Source organism: Camellia sinensis, chromosome 5 (assembly GCF_055761805.1).
Source record: "Camellia sinensis isolate YWXY chromosome 5, ASM5576180v1, whole genome shotgun sequence".
Classification (NCBI taxonomy): Eukaryota; Viridiplantae; Streptophyta; class Magnoliopsida; order Ericales; family Theaceae; genus Camellia; species Camellia sinensis.
The window spans coordinates 158,211,093-158,230,161 of record NC_138965.1 but is presented as its reverse complement, the minus strand read 5'-3'; the positions used below and the strand labels follow the sequence as shown (position 1 = coordinate 158,230,161).

The 19,069-nt window shown below is 35.3% G+C and overlaps 1 pseudogene across 1 annotated transcript; it reads left to right on the top strand.

Moving 5' to 3' along the window:
• The first annotated feature begins 614 nt into the window (after window positions 1–614).
• On the top strand, window positions 615–18,516 carry LOC114302923 (COMPASS-like H3K4 histone methylase component WDR5B; annotated as a pseudogene). The gene is made up of 5 exons (XR_014330377.1): window positions 615–1,317; window positions 10,565–10,638; window positions 12,085–12,172; window positions 12,279–12,433; window positions 18,253–18,516. The product of XR_014330377.1 is annotated as a COMPASS-like H3K4 histone methylase component WDR5B (transcript).
• Window positions 18,517–19,069: the final 553 nt, after the last annotated feature.

Sequence of the window (19,069 nt, the reverse complement as noted above, 5' to 3'; positions counted from 1 at the left end):
CAAGTGGGGGAGACTGTCAAGGTGCACCCATCCAAGGGTTAACACCTTGATGCCACACTCATTTATGCCCTTTGGAGAGCCAAAAAAAAAAACTAAGAAGTTGTTGGTGCAAGTGTAAGTAAAGGCCCAAGGAATAGTGCAAAGCAACCCACGACAAGCCATGAGACAGCATGTGCCAAGCTGCAACCAGCAGCCAACTGCATCCAGCCCAGCACCAACTTGCAGCAACAGCCCAACAGCAGTGCTAGGCCACGGCCTAGCCACAACCTTGCCTGTGCAATAGCAACTTTGAAGCACATTTTGAAAGGTCAAATGTAGTATTTTTTTTTGTAAATAGTACCCCAACCTAGCCAATGGTAAGGCAACTTTTGTAGCACTTTTGGTGCATTGTTCAACTAATGTAATGCATTCTTTTGATTAATGAAAAGTTCATTTCGCCTTTAAATTGTGCAAAGCTTTTCTAATGTTGCTTGCTTTAAATATAACTTGTTGCTTGCTAATTTGTGACTTGTCTCCAACCTAATGGCTCATAAGCTAACTAATATCATGCTTGCTTGTTTTTGCAAATCCTTTAAGCTTTCTTGGTAAACTAGTAAAAAGTGTTAACTAGTGTTAACTAGCGCTACACACACTTGCATATCTGTGGACAAGGCTTCTGCACAGCGGGTGTGTGACACCCTGCCCAGATAGAGAATAGAACCAAAAACTTTCCCTCCCCATTCATCACAAAAATGGCATCAATGAAACCCTACAAGCTGAAACAAACCCTAACAAGTCATAAACATGCAATCTCCAGCGTGAAATTCTCCGACGACAGCCACCTCTTCTGCTGACAAGACCGCCCGCACCTGGCGAAGTAGTAGTGATTTTGATTTTGTTGAGTTCCAAGGTCACGAGCAAGGCATCTCTGACACCGCCTTCTCCTCCGACTCTCATTACCTTGCTATCGCCTCCGTTGACAAGACCCTCTGCATCTAGGACATCTTCTCAAAACCCTAACCAGACACAGCAACTACGTCTTTTGCCTCAACTACAACCCCCAGTCGAACCTCGTCGACTATTAGGGTTTGGGATATGAACTCTGGCAAGTGCTTGAAGGTCTTTTCTGCTCATTTCGGCCTTGTCACCGCCGTTAATTTCAATCGCAATAGTTTTTTTATCATTTTAAGCAACTTTGACGGCTTGTGTTGGATTTGGGATGCCTCCACTGGCCATTGTATCAAGACTCTTATTGATGATGAGAATCCTCCTTTTAGCTTCGTCAACTTTTCTCCCAATGGAAAATTCATTCTCGTTGGGACTTTGGATAATACATTGGTCAGTGAGTTTCTCTTATTCCTTTTTCAATTCAATTCAACAACTAACCAAGTTTTTTAGCATTACTAACTAATTTACCTAAAAAGTAAAGTAAAGTTCTGATTTTGAACCTTCTTCTCTGTTTTTATTTTATTTTATATAATAGTCTTTTTTTGGTTGATGGTTCTCTTACCCTGTTTGTTTGTTTGTTTAAATTCCTGAATTATAGATAGAAAGCTTAAGAAGATTTGTTTTATGTTTAAAATGAATTGTTTCCAGAAACAAAATTAGCTTTTATTTTTTATTTTCTTATATAGTGATTATGTAACTTACTGGCAAGTGTAAGTTTATTACAAATTGGGTGTAGTTTTACAAGGATTGTTGGATTTTAGTAAAGAGCATGACTATCTACCTACTGTGTCCTTGCTTGCGATTCCTGGCAAAGAGATTGGACAAACTGCAGAGAGACTTTCGATGGGGTGGTGGTGGTGTTAGTGAGGAGGAGTTGGAATATTATTTGTTTGATTTTTGGGATATGATTAAGGAAGAGGTTAGACATCTTTGATAAAGCTCTTTTGGGAAAGTGATGTGGATATTTGCTTATGTGAGTAATAGATATTGGAGAAGAGTGGTGATGGATTTCTTGTGCTGATTGAAATCCATGCAATTCATCTAATAGAGCCTTACTTTGCCCATCTCTTTTTCCTTTTTGTGTGTATTCTATTAGGAATCAATCATGCAAATTCCATTTTTTAGAAACTGAATATATAAGTAGAAGGCATGGCAGTTAGTGAGAGAAAGGGAGGAATATTAGTTATCAGGTAGCAGCAAGGGGAACTTTGGTCTAACTCGGTCTTAACAGTTTGTTTCAATGAATTTTGGATGCACAAAACTTTTGTTAACTATCAAGACAAATAAAACTTTTGTGGGCAATAAAAATTCTGTTCATGGTCATGTTGCTGTAGCTCGTGGCCAGGAGGATAGGGGAAATCTTTTTGGAAAAAAATAAAAAATAAAAAATAATCTACTGCCCAGTGTAGATTGCCATTTGTATATATCACACATAGTGAGTGAGATGAACTAGCAAATTAAGTGAAAATAAATAAGTTTAAAAAAATGGGATTTTTTTGTCAAAACACCCTCATTACTCATTTGTATTGGAAAAAGCACATACTAATTAATTTTAATGGAAAAAGTCCCTGATTTAATGTTTTATAGATTTAAAGGACTAAAGAATAGTATAAATTCAATTAATGGACAACTTTTTCCTTTATTAAAGAACCAATTTAACTCTCATATCCACATCTATCGCATACACTATATAACTTCGATGATTGCTATACTTTGAACCTTATTTGTTGTATTTCGATGACTATTTGGATTGAAGTTTGCAATAGAGTCATGCGTGAGATGTGTATTTCATCTGTTTCTTCGGATGAAAGAATAAATTATTGTTGAAGGTTTTTTCATGTGAGATTGGAGATTGAACAATGTGTATTTCGTTTGTTATGATTGTATTTTATTGAATATGATTAAATAATGGTGTTTTTGTTTGTTGTTAGATTAACTTTACTTTGGTTTGATTTGGTAATATGTAGCTTATGTTTTGTTTGTTAATGCTCTGTTTAAAAGTGACAGTAAAATTTTACTCTGGTCAATATGTAATTTATATTTTGTTTGTTGATACTCTGTTCTAAATTAATAGTAAATTTTTTCTTCTGTTAACATTATCATTTCATTGTTTTAATAAATTTTTTATTCGATAGTTCTACTGGTGGTGGTAACAGTTATATATAGTGATTGATGTTTAATGATGAATGGTATTTGACTATTGAAATGTTAAAATTTTAAATAAGATTTACTATAAATCAGAGTAAACTTTTATTGTGAGTCAGTAAAATTTTACTGTTGAGACGACATCTAATTCAAAAGTTATATCATTTTAAAGTTTGAAATATTAAATTAGTCACCAAGGATACTTTGGTAATAGTAGTGTGTGTATTGGCCTTCTCAAAAAAAAAAATTATGTGTTTTTCCGTAACACATAAAAATTTTATTACGTGGGAATTTTGACCAAATTCCCCTAAAAAAACTGAATTTGCACATTGGTTTTGTGTTGTTTTGCATCCACCCATTCTTCTAGTAGCTTCTGTTCACTGTCATTTGTTGTCTTCTTCTGATTTCTTATTTGTGTCTACAAAGGTGACTAAGTCCATTTCAGTAGCCCAAAACCTCAGCACTTATTAGGGTTTAAAATGTTTTAGCAACTAAATATTTTAGTTACTGAAAGAGAATTCCATTTTGATTTAATTACTTTTGATAACTAAATAATTGGTTGCCAAAACGTTATGTTTGGCGACTAAGTCCGTTTTACTAGCCAAAGATAAGATTATTAGCAACTAAAATGTTTTAGCGACTAAATATTTTAGTCGTTAAAAGAGAATTTCATTTTGATTTAATTACTTTTGACGACTAAATATTTGGTCGCCAAAACGTCATGTTTGGTGACTAAGTTCGTTTTAGTAGCCAAAGATAAGATAATTAGCGACCAACATAAATTTGGTCGCTGTTGACTACTGCCGACTAGGCTTTGGTAACCAATGGGGCGACGAATAACTTTAGTCACCATTGACTTTCGTCAACTAAAAAATAACCTTTGGTGACTAAAATTTTGGTCACCAAAAGTGTAATTTCTTGTTGTGGGCTTTGGAACTTCTTAGCTGGTATATTTCTGAAGACTTACACCGGTCATGTGAATTCGAAGTACTGCATTTCATCAGCATTTTCGAAAGCAAACGACAAGTATATTGTTAGCGGTTCTGAGGATAATTGTGTATACTTATGGGAACTTCAGACGAGGAAAATAGTTCAGAAATTGAAAGGCCACACTGATACTGTCATATCAGTGTCGTGTCACCCTACCGAGAACATGATTGCTTTCGGTGCGCTCAGAAACAAAAAAACTGTGAAGATCTGGAGTCAAGAGGAAGACTGATTTTACCTGGTTCATAGATTTTGTAACCATGATTGCATTTGTTTGGCATTATGGCATCAGACAAGGTTTGAGAAAAAATCGAGGGGGGAAAACCGGCATCTGTTTGTTTCTATCTTTCTAGGATGCAAAACTGGAATTCTTTATTCTAGCTCTTTCTTTTTTTTTAAATATAAAATCCAAACATAGGGTGGGAGACATCTTTCAAATTGGTGAAAATTTATGTTTGGTTAGGGGGATTTGGAAAGGAAAATGGAAAGTGTGTGAAACTACGTGAAATGTAGGTATATTTTATTCACATTTCACCTACCTTTTCTCTTTTCCCAAATCTCCCAACCAGACACAGCATTAGGGTGTAAAGTCTCTACTTTCTGTATAAAATGCAGTCATTTGAGTCACATGCCAGCAATGGGTGGAGGAAAAAGAAATTGGGACTCTTTTTGCTTCCACTACAAGAATTTACACATTTGCCGACCAAAAAAATTTTGGTCGCAAAAAAATGACATTTGGCGACCAAATATTAATTTGTCGCGAATGATCAATATTTTTGGCGACCAAAAATGAGTTAGTCGCAGAAATTGGTATGCTTTTGGCGACCAATTACAAATTTGGTCGCGGAATGTTACATTTTGGCGACAAAAAAAAATTAGTCACCAAATTAGTACTTTTAGTGACTAATATTTTAGTCACCGTTGATTGAGATTTGGCGACTAAAAAAGTTTGTTGGCGAAGGTACCTTTTTTGCGACTAATATGGTGTTTTGGTCGTCAAAAGTTGGGAAGGGAAATTTGAAACATGGAGGGGGAAATGAAATTTTTTGGCGACAAAAAAAAATTTGGTCGCCAATTACAAAATGACGTCGTTTTGTACCCAGGAAAACAGAAAAAAAAATTAAAAAAATGCCCTGATCTCCTCTCTGTCTCCAACTCGCTCTCTGTGTAGTATGTTCATCCACCCTCTCCCTCTCTCTGTGTTCTCTCTCTCAATCGGTGCCCACTCTCTCTAGCTTACCGATGTCCCTTACCACCATTGCGAACGTCCGTCGCACCTCGCCATCGCCATCGCCATCGCCATCGCCATCGCCATCGCCATCGCCATCGCCATCGCCATCGCCATCGCCATCGCCATCGCCATCGCCCTCGCCCTCGCCCTCGCCCTCTGTCTAATGGACTCCTCATTTCTGGGGGATCCTCACCCAATCTCACCTCATCGCTGACCAGCGTCGCACGCCACTGCCACCGCCACCGCCGCCGCCGCATCCTCACAGGTTCTCTCTCACTCTCAGTCTGTCTCTCGCTCTCTCCCTCTCAAGCCTTTGCCCTCGGTCTCTCTCTGTCTCTCTGTCTCTCTCTCTATATATATATAATGCGGTGAGGGGGAAATTTGATTGCATTTTTGGTCCATTTTTTATGGAGTTCTTTTGGGTTTGTCATCTTATTCTCTGCTCTTAGGTTTCTGGTATTGATAATCTCTTCCGGGTTTCGATGTTTTTCGAGATTTAGGTTCAATACAGCTTGGTACGTACGAGTGAAAAAAGAGACTGACAATCTAATTCGAGACAATCCCTAAAAAATTTTGATATAGTTTATCAAAATTGTGAATCCTAATTCGAATCTAAATCAATCATATGTCTATATCTATGTATATATATATATATATATGTATTTAGGTTGCTAATTGGTGGGTATAGTGGTTTTGGTATAAAAAGCAGGGCAGGAGTGAGTTCTTAGATCGCTCACGCAAAAATGATGTGAATTAATATTTGGTGTTGTGCGCCCCACGAGCATTATCAGAGCAATATTCAAAGCTGAAGAAGAAAGATGTGAAGTGATTGATGCCCTCCCTGTTCATGAAAACAATATGTTACAACATGTTGCAAACTTGTTGTGAGGTATGGTGGATCTTTGATTGGAATTTTATTTATGCTTGATTCAACACACTAAGATTTCATTTTGGTGCTTTAATTGCCAGTGTGTTTGATTTCTTTTAACTCTTGATAATATAATTGTTTTTTACACACATCTCAATTTTTTGTTTCATGGTTTGCTTGTTGCTTGTTTTTTTTTCCATTTGGGGCTTCTTGATCTAGTTCACTTTCACTCAGGTCTTCAAAGATAGTGAGTGTTCAGGATAATATTTCTATGCTACAAATAAGTCCACCATTCCCAACCGTTACAGGATAATGATATATATTTCTATTGTACAATTCAAGATGTTTAGATTTTTTTTTTTTTCAATCCAGAGGAGGAAAGAAAATGAACAAATGGATTTTATTTCATTCCTACAACTCACAATTATACTTCACATTGTCTATGCATCATATACTTAGATATTGATTACAAAGCAACTAAATTGATGGCTATATTTTTTAATTATGCAGGTGTGTAATTGGCTCTTCGCATTTATTTTGTAAATGTTGGTAATTATGTCTTCTCTGCATGTATGTATGTTAGTAATTATACAGGCGTGTTCAATTGTTTTTGAATCTGAATCAAATCTTTTCAGCTGAATGAGTCGGCTAGGATAGACTTGGATATGGGGAAGGTTCTATATACTCGAGTGATAAATTTTTGTGTTTAGAATGGAATTTTTGTGATATACTTGAGTGATAAATCTTTTTATGTCCATTTTTGTCGTTTCAGCTCAATTTTTGAGGTTCTATATACTTGAGTGATAAATTTTTATTAAGGCACACAATTGAGATAAGTTGGTCATATTTAATTGTTTATACTGCAGATGAGGAGTTCTAAGGAACATCCTGTTTACAATTTAATCTCTTGTTGGTTAACTGTATATATGGAATTTTCTCATGTTTTGTAGCGCAGGTTTGACAGATTTCAAATCCATCATGTTCTTTTTAAGAGGTTTGAAGAGGTTTGACATATTGATTTTATATATGGAGTTCTTTTGGGTTTTTTCTTAAGCTTATGAGTTAAGGTGGTATCTTCAAATTGAAATCTAAAACCCACATGGGAATCTCAGATTGGTGGATTGGGAATTGGATCTTTTATTCGATACTGAGCTCTTGTGGAATTGATGATGACTGCAGTATGCTGAATTTGCATTCTGACAAGTGATAACACTGGTCTTGGAATTGATCGCTTTTGGTTCTGACTTCGGGTTGTCTTGTTTAGGATCATTACTTTGCATGAACAGAATTGGTAGAAATTTTAATTAGCATAGAATAGATAACAGTGCCTAGAGGGTGAAATACTAGTACTTTACTACTTTAGTGTGATTTCGCCGTGATGAGTCGTGGAGTGAGTTGTTCATTATAATTATCATTTTTAGTATTATCTTCAGAGGGCATAAATTGCCTATCTTGCCAGTGTTTAAACCATCATGCTTGTTTCTTGAAATCTAGAATTTGAAAAGCTATATAGGGGAATTAGACACGTGCTAAATGCATATATCTTGCCACAATTATCTATATATATGTTTGATGGTCTATATTTTCATGTATGCTTGTATCAACCAATACAAAGGTTCACTAAGCAATTATGCTTGTAGACACCTGTTATGATTAAGGTTGAATTCTTTTAAATTTTGAAATTGGGTTGATTATATAGTGATATGGTAAATGTAGAGTAAAACTAGGAAAGAAGGCTTAAAGCTAAAAACAGAGTTCAATGCTCAATTCTTTGAAGAATGAAACAAATTGAGTGTCTTATCATTCCTAAGATTAGTGTCATCTTTCCAGGTATCAATTGTCACTCATTCTTATTGCTATAGCCTATATGTTGATATTATAAACATGATTCTAAAATGTGTACTGAATTAAATTTCAAATTCACATGAAACTAACAAACTGAAAAGAAAAAGACATGATCTTGGTTTTGTTTTAGAGTTTTTAACTGATTTGAGTATATTTGCACCTTATTGTTACTTGATTTTGGGAAGTGTGGACTCTTATGGTCACCTTATTGTTTCTAAGTTGGATACTAGTGGTAAAGGTACCCTCCTTTTTGGTTGTGTATATTCCTTTGGGCTTTGATTTTATTATATTTCTTTCCAATAGTCCTGGTTTCATTTCCAATAGAATTCTGGAGACAAATCTAACAGTGCAAACCTGTCTGAAGGTGGGTCACACTTTCTGTTTCCCCCTAGGAAGGGCCTGAGTTTGTAATTGATACTTTTATGTAACAGCCACGCGCTCCACATTTTTAAATGCATTGATTTTCTACCTATACTATTTTTCATTTTCAAAAGAAATGTAATGCTCATTCAATATCTGCCTCCATTAGTCCACTAGGGACACAGCTAATAAGCCAACTACCTTTGTCCTGTATTACCTTCATCTTTCAATATCTAATGTATATTCATGGACATCTGTACCATGTTAGAAATTGAATTACAACACAATAGCTAAAGTTTTGTGCCTTAGTAGCTTCCCTTAGATTTCTTTTCTGGGGTTAACGTTTGATTTGCGCTTCTCCCTACTTATTTCAGATGTTGATAGGCTTACATTTTCAGTATCACCTCGAGACTGTGGTGTTGGAGAGGGTGGTTGGGTAGGGCTTTGCTTCAGTCCAAGTCAATGGTTCATGGTATCTAATCGTTTTCATATGTATTACTTCAACTTATGTGGTATGACAATTTGTTAATGTCAGAGAGTCATGATGTTTGTCCATGACTGACAAGCTGGAAGTAACATAAGTAGCTGATATCTGTGTGCTAAGTTATGTTGTTTCCATTGTCCATTCTTCTTTTGTTTATCTTCTATTTCTTCAATCAAAAAATGTTTTGGAGCTCTAATTTGTGAGCTCTAATAGCTCTAATGTGTATGTGAGGCCCATCTGATGTGATGTTTGGCCTTTTTTTTTTTTTTTTTGACTTTTGACTTTTGACTTTCGATCTCACTAGAGCTCAATTAGAGCTCTAACTTTAGAGGGATGTATCATTGTTGTTTTGAACCCAAACTTTGATTGAAAATGAGCTAGAATAATCCGTCAAATATCATCTCAAGGAGGCCTAAACTAATAAAGCCAGCAATTTTGTAATGGAATGAGTTAATTAGAGAAAAACAATTGAGTTGGTTCAAAGTTTTTTTTTTTTTTTTTTTTCTCTTTTTTTTGTTTAGAGATTTTTTGAAAAATTAGCATGTCATAATTCGTGGCTGGGAAACTTTCAATTCAAGTCATCTTATAATCAAATTACCATATTGGGCCCAAATAAAAGTTACAAATTGCTGGTAATCTAAAAAAATTAGCATATTACCATTTCGTAATCTAAGGGTTTTAAGTAATTAAAAAAAGTTACAAATTGTAGCTTAAGAAATTTTCAAATTTTTTTTTATAAAAGATATAATGTAATATTGCAACCAAACACCATTAGTCAACTTTTTTTAAGCAAATAAGCTAAATAAGTTGATCTATAAGTGCTACTAAATGGGGCTATTTTTTTATTTTTATTTTTGTCCTTATTAGATAAGTTATTGCAGTTTATCTATCGGTTGTTGTTTTGTGTGAGGCATTTTGTTTGCAGGTTGTGGCACATATTGCAGAACTCTCAGATATTGGTATTCCTATTTGTTTGTTGCATTTTGTGATAAAATGGTTAAGGTGATTGTGCTATGGGTATAGGGGGTTTGGTGTCAAGAGTTGACACAGAGAAGTTATCTGACAAGATCTGTTATATGTGGGCAACTATGTTTACAGGATTTTTTTCTTTTCAAAAAGAACTAAGTGTTTCTCTTTTGTGTGTGTGTGTGTACATGTCTATGTATGTATGTATGTATTGCATGGTTCTTCTTTTAAGAATTGAACCTGCAAGCCTGCCCCTCCCTCTTTGATGCCATGGTTGCATCATGGTGTTAGAACACCTTTGCTGTAAAGTACAGGTAATTTTGGGCATGTTGTTCCTAAAAGTATATTGTAATAAGGAAGTTCAACAAAGTTGTGGCATTGAAACTGTTGACCACCTTTAAAGATATCATTGGTAATAAACTTGAACTGGAGAAGGTTTCACACATCATGACAGCTACTGTTGATTTATTTTTTGGGCACATTTATGATAATTGTTGGGCATTGGATTTAAAAACTGAGTGCTTGGTTTAAACATATTCAAGAAAAAGTGATTCTTCGGTTTTTGGTTTCTCAACACCCGAAATTCTTCTTCTTCCTTTTATCATTATTATTTTTGGTGTGTGTGCATGCGTGTGTATGTGTGTTTGTGTTGTTACAGTTGATTCTGGAAACCATTTCATGTTTTCTGCTTGTGTTTCAACTGTTGTCTATCCTTAATCAGATTTCCCCAGTACTGACTCTTCTATTTTAGGCAGCTGTCGCACACAGCTTCTGCAGAAGCATTGATGTATATGACCAAGATATTCACCTCCAGACTCTACTTACGTAAGTACTGTGTGTGGTTCACTGGCCATCTAATTGCTATTTATAGAGATATGCACCTTGGCAAAATGTTGCTGTTAAAAATGTTAGACAAATTGTTTTCTTTGTTCTATTTCAATATATACAAGTACTATTTAAAATATGTTCCTTGTCACTTTCATGTGAGGGTATATCATCTAATGACGATGAAATTTGGGTAGGGTACTGCTGTGGATGCCTGTGCTTGACATTGATGGACTTGTTTAACACCCATAGGTTATAGTGAACTGATTTGGCTGAGAAACAGAATCCTTATGATTGATATTCTTCCCATATTTTTTTCCATGTGCTTTCTATCCCCTTAAGGATGTAATTAATAATTGTTTGTCCATAAATTACTGCAACCAAGTTTCCAGTTTATAAAGTTGAATGTTCTGAAATAACCGTCTTTCCTGAATTGTGGTTCAGGAAATTTTGATGTGTACTCAGCGGAAACACTATGTTCCTTAAAACTGATCTTTGAAATGATTTCCATGGATTTTGTTTAGTTGGTTGTTTCCTTATGAAAAGGGATTGCTATCTTCTAGTTTACAATGTTTTTTTAATGAAGATATAACTAGAAGTGATAAGTAATTAGTTTGAGGGAACCCATATTTTATTCTCATTTTTTAGATTTACATATAGATTTCAGAATACAGAAATATTTGTTTCTTTTGTATTTGACATGGAATCTATTTACGGGTTTCATTTTTCAATAATGTTTTGTAGGTGATTCATATTTCTTGATACTAGTCAATCTCAAAGCTTCTAATTCTCTAAAAACCTTGTCATTGAATTGCCTATGAATTGCTTGAATATGTAAGGTTGCGTTTGGTTGTGTTTTGTAAATGTGATTTGAGAGTATGAATTGTATTTTGAATTTGTGTGTTGTAAAATTATGATTTGAGTGTAGAAAATTTGTTTGGTAAAGAGTTTTGAAAATAGTTTTGGAAAAGATGTTTGATTTGAGTGGGGAATTGTTGATGTGATATTTGATATGTGATACAAAAATTTACAATTCATAACTAAATATACAACTCAAAATTATTTTAAAGCACATTAAAAATTAAAAAAATTTTAGAAATTTTTTTTTTCCAATTATATAAATCAATTGCAAAAAAAAAAAAAAAAAAAAAAAAAAAAAAAAAAAAAAAAAATTCCTGTACAGCAGAGGACATCCAGGTGGATGTCCCCATGGACGTCCGGGCGGTAGTCCCTAAGGACGTCCGCGTGGTCTTCCCCTGGCCAAAATTTGAACAAAAAATGCGGCTGTAATACAGAGCTCTCTGCAGAAGTTTGGAAAGTTGATTCCAAACACACAACCAAACATCATACTGAAATACACATGTGGAATTACATTTTGAATTCACAACCAAACAGAGCCTAAGTTTTTTCAAAATATTGATTGCCATTGATGTAGCTGTGTTGCAGATTATGGTATCCATCTTCATTAAGCTTTATGCAGAGTTTGTGTAATGGAAATGATAGTTCTATATTAGCCGTCACAGAAGGTTGCCAGGTTTTGCCTTTTCATTTTGTATACATTTTTTAAAAAAAATTAACATTTGAGCTTATTTCTTTGTTTACCCATTTTGGTATTTTTCCATCTTTTTGAATTACTGTAGCTTTCCATATGGGACTTGAGAATGAAAAAAAATAGTGGTTGTGTGCATAGGATATATGGTTCTGTTGGAGATATCTTCTATGAAGTCTGTAGTTCTTCAACTAGTATTGCAGTGGGAGGAGCTAATCGTACTGTTATCGTCTACGATCCTCGCAGGTGGGTTACCATGTCAGGCATGATTTCATCCATTAATGGCCATTTCTGTATCCCTACAAAGTTGTGAATGGTCGAGTTTAGATTTTACTGCATTAACAATGAAGAATCAAATGTCTTGATTCTTATAATATAACAGTGAAGCATAAAATACTTGTGATCATTAAGTCTTGTTGACGTTTGTAGGGATAGATGTCTGGGGATTGTTAGTAGTCCAAATGCTTCATAAATGGTTTTAATAATCAATACCAATTCAAAAGAAAAAAAATTGCCTTGTCTGGGGATTGTTAGTGGTCTGCATGTTGCTGTGTAACAAGGTGGCAACTTGAGTAATTTGAAACCCAAATATACTTGATTTAGAGTACACACAACAAACTCAATCACTGTAACTTAAAGTTATTACGATTCTTTCGTCATGAGTTTCATAGAATAGAAAGCCTATAGAATATGAGCTGCTTTTGATAAAATAAATTGGTCCACTTTTTTGGTTCTTCAAATTATTCTAGACATTCTATGAATTACTGAGGAATTGTCTATTGGCCAATTAGATTGGCTTTTAAATTAATAGAACAAAGATGACATTTCTAGTGAATATTAGTTACTTAACATCCATCCACTTTTTGAGAAGGGTGATTGTAGAAATTTAATGTATAAAGAGAAAAAGAGAATTGTATTATTGATTGATGTTTGTAATTGTTAATGTTGTGTATTACAAATGGTTCCTTATATAGATGTAGGTGTAGTGGAGTAGGTGGCGGTAGGTGAGGAGTAGGTGAGTGTAGTAGGTGAGTGTGTGGTAGGTGATGGTAAGTGTGTGGTAGGTGATGGTAAATTTTAACAGCCCCCCGCAAACTCAAGGGGGATAGGAACTAACCAACTTGAGTTTGGAGAGAGTAACAAAACAAGAAAATACATAAAAAATAAAAGAGGATAGGAGACACTGTATGGTCGTGTCAGACCGTTGTAGAAGACCGATGTAGAAGACACTGGCTCGTGTCGGACCGATGTAGAAGACAGTTTATGGGGTCATGTCGGACCGTTGTAGAAGACAGTTTACGGAGTCTTGCTGGACCCTTGTAGAAACTAACCGGAATCAATGTCGGGACAGTTTACAGAGTCTTGTCGGACCCATGAAGGAGCTAACCGGAATCAATGTCGGGACAGTTTACAGAGTCTTGTCGGACCCATGAAGGAGCTAACCGGAATCAATGTCGGGACAGTTTACAGAGTCTTGTCGGACCCTTAAAAAGTCGCACCCTCAAAAGGTGTGCCTAATTTTTCAAAAAGGCGTGCCATCAAAAGGCGTGCCCAATCCATAAAAAAACGTGCCATCAAAATGTGTGCCCAATCCATAAAAAGGCGTGCCATCAAAAGTTGCGCCCTCAAAAGGCGCGCCCACTTCATCAAAAGTCGTGCCCGACAGAAAGCGTCGAGCCATCAAAAGGTGAGCCGGAGACGCGGCGAGGCACGTGAGCGACAGAGCGGCGTGTCGGCCGTGTCGTCAGTGTCAATATAAACCAATGCGGAGGCGGAGGAAACCAAACCAGACTGAAATCTCTGAACTTGTCATTCTGAAACAATCTGTAAATACTCTGTATCCAACCCTTCTCGGAAACACTCAGCAACCCAAAAAACATGGCCTCTTCTTCCCGTTCAGCTACCCAGAATATGGCCTCATCTTCCCGTGGTCTGCTCACTCTCTTTCCCGACCTCAACGAGTCAACAGGAGAGATAACAGGTGCGGTGGCCCGTGAACCTCAACCAAACACCTCTGGTTTTGCTCCGTTGAACTTTCCGATGCGGTCGGTGGAGCAAAAATTGGCAGTGCAAACGGATATTGAGGCCAATCAGTATACATTGAAGTCATGTGTGGAAACCATGACTGCGGTCACAAACTTGTCGCACCGGCTGCAGAGTAGGACAAATGAGGTGCAGCAGTTAAACGCCCAACTGGCTCTGCTCCAGCGCATGTATAAGGATGCGCGAGCAGAGATAAGTGTGCTAAAGGCGGAAAATAAAGAGCTGAAGCGGAAGGCCACCGTGATGTTCCGATTTGGAGGTCCGCCATATGCTGCAGTGGAGGAGTATGGGGGAGTGAACGTGCTGGGCGGCGTGGAAAACACGGAGGCAGCACCGGCAAGGGCCGCTCAGGACGGAGGCAAAAAGAAGAGACCGGCGGCAGAGTAGAGAAGAAAAATCCCGCCTGTGGATGTGGTTGTTTGGGTTTGTTGTTGTTGTTTTTTTTTTTTTTTTTTTTGGTGTAAAATTGTGATTAGGGCGAAATCCCGATAGAAATAAAATGAGTGTATTGTGCAAATCCGAATGGCTTGAAGGTACAAGACTGAGCAGAAAAATTAGATGGAATAAATTTTTTTTTTTTTTTTAATTTTTATTTTTATTTTTATTTTTATTTTTAATAATAAAAAATTGAGGTTCAAGGAAAAGTTGGGCTGTGGAAAGAAGAAAAAGAAAAAGTAGCACCCACGTGAGTTCCATCCAATTTTTTATATATATAAGATAAAAAAAAAGGTTTGGACGGTGGAAAAATATTTTAAAATAGAAAAAATTATATAATATAGTTATCTCTTTGAAACTATATGCTGGTGTTGATCAAAAAAGTGGGCCAAATTACCAATACCGCCAATCTTGTAGACATCCTGAAGTGGGAGACGAAGAGGCTTGTCTGATGGCCTCTTGGGCTCTGTAATCATGTCGAGGGCATCAAGAAGGGTTGGGCCCTTGTACCATGTTACCGGTGTAGAAGACACTGTATGAGTGTGTATATAAACTGCCCAAAAGATATACATGGATATAGATATCGAGCCCTCAAAAGTCGTGCCCTATTTTGTGGCTTGGAATAGCAGGGGATTAAAACCAGACGCAAGGAAGGCCGGTGTCGCGACGGAGCTTTGGCAAAGGGACATCGACGTGCAAGCGGTGGTGGTCTCCGGCGACTGAACAGTAGTGCACTCAGAAAGGAAATTTCAAGGTATGTGTAGAAAAATTTTAGCAGATTAGGTTGAGGTCCGGCGGACGGCCAAGGCAAGGTTGCCGCCCGCCGGTGAAGCAAAAAATACTAAGTGCTTAACCTTGCTCTGATACCATGTAGAAATTTAATGTATAAAGAGAAAAAGAGAATTGTATTATTGATTGATGTTTGTAATTGTTAATGTTGTGTATTACAAATGGTTCCTTATATAGATGTAGGTGTAGTGGAGTAGGTGGCGGTAGGTGAGGAGTAGGTGAGTGTAGTAGGTGAGTGTGTGGTAGGTGATGGTAAGTGTGTGGTAGGTGATGGTAAATTTTAACAGTGATATTTTTGTTGAATCATTACCTTCAACGGCTTAGTTCATTAGATCATGATATCACCACCACCACCACCACTACCACAATCACTGTCTCCTCCTCATCATTCTTATTTCTATAAACAAATACGTTCCCTCCTCCATGTCCCCATCATTTAAAGCTCAATCATTTTCCATGAATAGCTAATCGTTTATTCATTCTAACTCGTCATCTTGGAAGTAATTTGTTGCTTGCATATGAAAGAGCTAAGGGAATTCATCTCTTCAGTAATCAACAGATTGAATTTGATAGATCTGCTGAAACTGTCACGTATGGTTCTAGTAGAGATCTTTTCAAATTTTCGAGTTTTAGCATTCCTTGCAAATTAATGTTTGTATGACCATAAGCAAACTCAGTTCTAGATCTTTGTGTGGACCAAAAATGTTCAGATATTCACAAGCCTCTCTTGGTTAGGCTGGCCAAAGAGTTTTTGAATTGATCAAACTTTGCAAAGGCTCCTGCCCTTATGAAATATTATCATATGGGAAAAGCTAACAAGGATGGAGCTTGTTTTTGTGTTCTTTTTCGAAAAATTGTTGTTGTTGATTGTAGAAACGTCAATTGGTATGCATGTTAGATGTCCTAAGCACATTCAATTGGTTTCTTTGAAATTAAATATTTGTCTCATTGTTGTGAAAGATCAAATATTGAAATCCGACCTATCTGCCTGGTGAGGAGAAAAGAGTTATCATGCATTTTATTAGATGATGAGAGCAAAGGGCGAATTAGATGAAAAAGAGAGTGATGTGACACAATTAAGCAGATATTGGAGAAACAAACAGAGAGATGTTTGTATATATGGTTCCTGGTACCTCTTTTGTATTGTAATAAGATACCATTCAAACTTTAAGAGGTGAGGGGAAAAGAAATTTGATGAGGTTAATTTTCTTCAAGGAAGATCATTTGTTAATTGCATGTTTAAGCTATTGACTACACAATAGATCTACTGAAATGTGTCTCTGTCCTGTGATGCCATTGATGAAGTGTTGAACATGCACATCAAAGAGGAAAAACAGAAAGATAGAGAGATTGTAATTCTTTACTCGACTTTGTGTTGTCTATGAAATTTCTTAGGTTTTTTCCCTACAATCAGCTTCCAAAGGCATGCTGGAATAGTGGGAAACCAATTCTTTCTGTATGTTTAGCAACATAATTTAACATAACTCTCATTCTTCTGAATTCGTGGTCTAGATTTCCTTTTCATCCTTTTATTTCAAGTAATTGAACTTTAATTTCTAATAGACTAGACGGACCTTAAAAATATAAATATGTATATATCTGTGTATATATATATATATATTTTAAAAAGTACACCGAAGACAAGAAAAGCTAAAAAGGTTGACTTTTTTATAAAATAAAATAAAAAAAACATTATTTGGTGTGTCTATAGTGAACCATTTTTTGGATTTTTTTTAAAAAAAAATTCTTTTATAGTAGCCATACATGAAAAGTAAAAACTTTTGACACATTAAAAAACAAAAGAAAAAAGAAAGAAAGTAAAAGACAAAAAAGTTCAAATTCTGGGTTGTATGTTCATGTCTTTTGAAACTTCAAATTCAAACTTCATAATTGACTTCATAAATTGATGTAGTTTTCAAGTCTTTAAGTTTCTCTTGTTTATTCTCATAATTTTGATTGGAACTTACTAGGCAGGTGTTTACTTTATAATTCCTTTCATATTGAGATGCAGATTGATCTTTTTGTATTGCTTGAAAATTCTAGATTGTATGATTTATTACCCATTACAGAGCTTGTTTATTTTGTAGGTATTCAATTTCATTATTCCTACGTATAGAGTTGCTCTCTTTCTTAAATTATTATCATGTAAATGTGATTTCTGCATAATTTAAATAGATTTTATGCAGAAAAGCCAGATAATCAGTAGAAAGTTGACCTTTGCCCATCATAATTACCTAGAAATAAGTTGTTAGCTAACTCACAGTTTTTGCATTATTTTCCTATTTTATGAAAGTCAAGAAGTATTGTCATGTATGATTTGTTTTTTTCTAAAACTCTCCACTCTTTGTTGTGTTTTGATTATGGGGTCACTGTTTTTATTATTTCTAGATGCCTTTTTCTTAAGTTTTTGTTTATTTAAGTTTGAGCTTGGGATAAATAAGAGAGTACTCATGAATTTATTATTTCTAGATGCCTTTTTCTTAAGTTTTTGTTTATTTAAGTTTGAGCTTGGGATAAATAAGAGAGTACTCATGAACTGTGGTAGCAGTGTAACACTCGTTTCATCACAACTTCACATGAAAGGTTCATTGAGGAAGATAGGAGTTATTGACAATATGATAATGATAGTCATTTAATGATAGGGAGATTGGAGCTATAGACATAAGAATGAAGTTGTTTTATTTACAATTTGATAATGATAGTCATTTAATTTGTTAATGTGACCTTTGCTTTTCATGAACATTTTTCATTATTTGTCAAATTTTACCTAACATTATTTTTCTTTTTCTTTGGTACAGATGGATGAACTCGTGCACAAAACTAAATTGTACAGGACAAATTGGCACTTTTTGTATTTTTGGAAGGATTATATATTTTTGTATAGATGTATATGGAAAATATTGGGGTAGACTAGTAGTTATATTTTTGGATACACTACTAGTTATATTTTTGGATGAGTGTGTATAGAAAATATTTGGTAGACTACTAGTTATATTTTTGGGTTGATGTACATGGATAAAAATTTCAAAAAACATAATAAAAAGTACTTTTTATGTTTTAAATTTTCATGCTAGATAAAATATGTAGTTTGGAATTATTTGTGGATGTAAACTTATAATAGTTATTGACTTTAATTAAACAGGTTCAGAAATGGTTGATATATGTATATTGTTGAATGTTGATGATTCAATTTATTCGTTGGTTTGAATGATTTTTGCAAATTACAGATTATATTGAATAAATTGGATGGATATTATAAATTACAGGTTTATTTTGTTGGATGTTGGCGACTAAAATTTGGTTTTGTTTTTATAGTTTTGGCAACCAATTGATTAGTCGGGAAAGATAAGTTATACTTTTGCCGACTAAATAAAGTAGTCGGTGTATCACCAAGCACATTTGGCGACTAAATAATTAGTCGTTAAAATTATTAATTTTGGCAACCAAAGGATTTGGTCGCGAATAGGTCTATTGCCGACTAAAGTTTTAGTTGCGCAAATATTTCTTTTGGCGACAAACATGTTTGGTCGTGGAATGTGACAATTGGCGACCAAACTAAGAGGTCGCAGAATGTCACAATTGGTGACCAACATTTTTGGTCGTGAAATATCACAA